Source organism: Myotis davidii, unplaced genomic scaffold, assembly GCF_000327345.1.
Source record: "Myotis davidii unplaced genomic scaffold, ASM32734v1 scaffold97, whole genome shotgun sequence".
Lineage (NCBI taxonomy): Eukaryota > Metazoa > Chordata > Mammalia > Chiroptera > Vespertilionidae > Myotis > Myotis davidii.
The window spans coordinates 3,381,987-3,384,889 of record NW_006289392.1 but is presented as its reverse complement, the minus strand read 5'-3'; the positions used below and the strand labels follow the sequence as shown (position 1 = coordinate 3,384,889).

At 54.3% G+C, this 2,903-nt stretch overlaps 1 pseudogene; it reads right to left on the bottom strand.

Moving 5' to 3' along the window:
- Window positions 1-2,618, bottom strand: part of LOC102761197 — a 5,505-nt pseudogene extending 2,887 nt beyond the window's left edge.
- Window positions 2,619-2,903: the final 285 nt, after the last annotated feature.

Genomic DNA, 2,903 nt, shown 5'->3' with positions numbered 1-2,903 from the left:
GGGGGTGGAGGGGGTGGGCTAGCCTGAGCTGCAGCCTCAGTGAGAGCAAGAGCGCCCCCAAGTGTCAGGTCATTAAACAGTGGGGGCAGCTGGGATTGTGGGAGATTAATGATGCACACTGACCACTGACGGGCTGGGCTTGGGAGTCACTGCCTCCTCGGATGGGCGATCCCGCTCTGTGGGATTCCCTCTCTGTTGGCCAAGGTCGCAGGGTGGGGAGTTACCAAGGAGCACCAGTCTGACCCCTGGACGGTGGGGCCCCCAGAAACCGCATCAAGCTGAGGAGCAGCACCCTGTGGACCCCATGCTGTGGGGTGCCTGCTAGGGATGGGTTTGGGGAAAACCTGCCGACTCCCTTTAATAGGGCCTTCAGGCTGGACCTGGGCGCAGGAGTTGGCCCGTCCTAGGAGGGTCTTCCTCAGGGACCCTCAAGATTCGAGCTCCCAGAGTTGCTTGACTCCACCTAGAGTTTTAGGGAACAGACCCCTTTCTCTCTCTGCTCCTCCTCTCTCACTCCTCCTAGAACCTCCCTTGCTGGCCTCAGGTCTTCTCAGACTGACAGGGATTTCTGAGCCGAGAGATCAGAGCGGCGGCTGCGGGAAGAGAATCTCAGAGACAAATGTGAGCTGCCTACCAAGAACCCTGCGCCTCACAGTCCACCAAGTCCTTCTAGTCCAGCTGGCTGGACGCCTGCCTGTGGTTTGGGACAGAGCACTATGCGGTCCTTTCAGACCCAGGTGGGGGAGGTGGTCACCGAGAGAAAGGGCCCCCAGAGCTTATGTGCAATTTAACACACATATTACATACCTGATTGTGCTAAACCAGGGAAGGCACTTAGCTGGATTTGTCCCTCTAACCCTCCCCACTTCCTTCCCCATGCAGACATCGGAACTGACATATGCCTGGCTGGCCTGGCTCAGTGGTGGAGCATCGGCCTATGAACCAGGAGGTCATGGTTCGATTCCCGGTCAGGGCACATGCCCGGTTGCGGGCTTGATCCCAAGTTGGGGACATGCAAGAGCCAGCCCATCATTGATTCTCTCTCATCATTGATGCTTCTTATCTCTCTCTCTTCCTTCCTCTCTGAAATCAATAAAAGTATATTTTAAAAAGTGGATTATAGCACTTTTTCCCACTGAGTCAAGAAGCCTCCTGGGAATTCTCCACCGCTCCCAGTAGCCACTGACAATCCAGGGCGCTAGCTGGAGAGGTGAAACCTGTTTCCCACCCCCGTCAGGCGTTTGGGGGAATGCAAAGGTTTCTGTTGAAAGACAGGCTGCTGAGGTGAAAGATGAGAGCACATTTGGAACAGCAGCTGATCCAAATGAGAACTGGAGAGTGGGCGGTGTTCATTACACCCACTTGTACACCAAGAACACTGTCCCTGGGGTTCCACCTGTGGGTCCACACCCTCCGCTGCAGTGAAGGAGGGAGAGGAGATTGGAAACAGGTCCCCAGGCCTCTCCTTCCCGGGTCTCCAGCTCTCCCACGGGGGTGGCCTGTGGGGTGGTGAGATCAGAGGCGAGTGCTGGAAGGCCTACCTGGGACAGGAAGTTTGTTCACCTGTTCTGTGGGTTCCCTGTCAGACAGGGGAGCATGCTGTGCTGCAGGCCCCTCTAGGGAAAGCTTCCCATCCATGCACTGTACTTGCCTCCATCTGTGACTCTGGCCACACAGTTTCATTTCCTGGTTTCTTCCTGTTGCCAGGAAGCTCTTGACATACACAGCTAGTATTAGCCAGCGCCCCTACCCCTTTTCACAGCACGAGGCCGAGCCTCCTCTCTCAGCGCTGGCCTACGTTTCCTGGTCTCCCAGCTCCTCGTTCCCATCCTCTCATCGCCACTCGCCCTCTGAGGAGGGGGCTATGTTAAGGCTAACCATTAGGGAGGCCATAGGAGTCCCTGGCTGTATATGGAGCAGGGACCCCTGGCACCAGATCCAGGCTCCTACTTCACCACAAATCTCTTTCTTTGAACTCCCCTTTTATTGTTTCTGGGTTCATAACTGCCCAGGGCCCCAGCGCTCACAGCCCAGCGTCCTCTCCGATTCCCTGGACCTAAGACTACTTGCTGCCCTCCACTGACGATCTCATTTCTCCCAGTGACAACAGAGACGCTATTTCCCATCGTCCTTTGCAGCTGGTATTGGCCACATGCCTAAGTTCTGGACAGCCATGTAAGAGGAAGTGTTCTAAGAGAACGTGTGAGGGTTCCTTAAAGGGAGCTGCCTCAGAGGGAGATCTCTGCCTTCTCCCCATTCCTTCCTATTGTTGCTTAAAGGGTACAAGGATGGAAGAAGCTTCAGCAGCTACTTTGATTAATGATGTGACCTTGGGGATGGAAACCACATGCTGGGATGTTAGAACAGAAAGAGAAGAACCCTCGGTTCATGTTAAGTCTGAGCCTTATGGAGCCCACGCCGTGGCCAATGAGCATGTGGGACGCATGCTTCCGATACCCCAGGTCTCTCAACTCCTGGTCATGTTGATTAAGTCACACCCAACTGAGAGGAGACTTTCCTGTTGTCTTTTCTGCATCTTCAGTCTGATGATCTACCACATCATCAATCTTGTTTGATGGCTTCCTCCAGGCCTCTTTTAGGTCAAACACTCTACACATGCTCGTCTTTGTTTCCCACAGCCTCTAGGGGGTGGTGACTCCAGTGAGCTCTCCTCCAACACACCTCCTGCGGCTCCTGGCTACCTCTCCCCTTGGAGCCCCCGTTATCCACATCATTATCCAGATCTAATGTCTTCAAGAGACCCCATTCTTCTCAATAAAGAACAAATGGCTTCTTCTGGTAGCCAAGACCTTCCGTCTCTGGGTCTCCACTCACCTTTTTAGTCAAACTGCCTGTGTCCTAAGGTTTAGCTGGTTGATCCCTTGAATCTCCATCGACCCCAC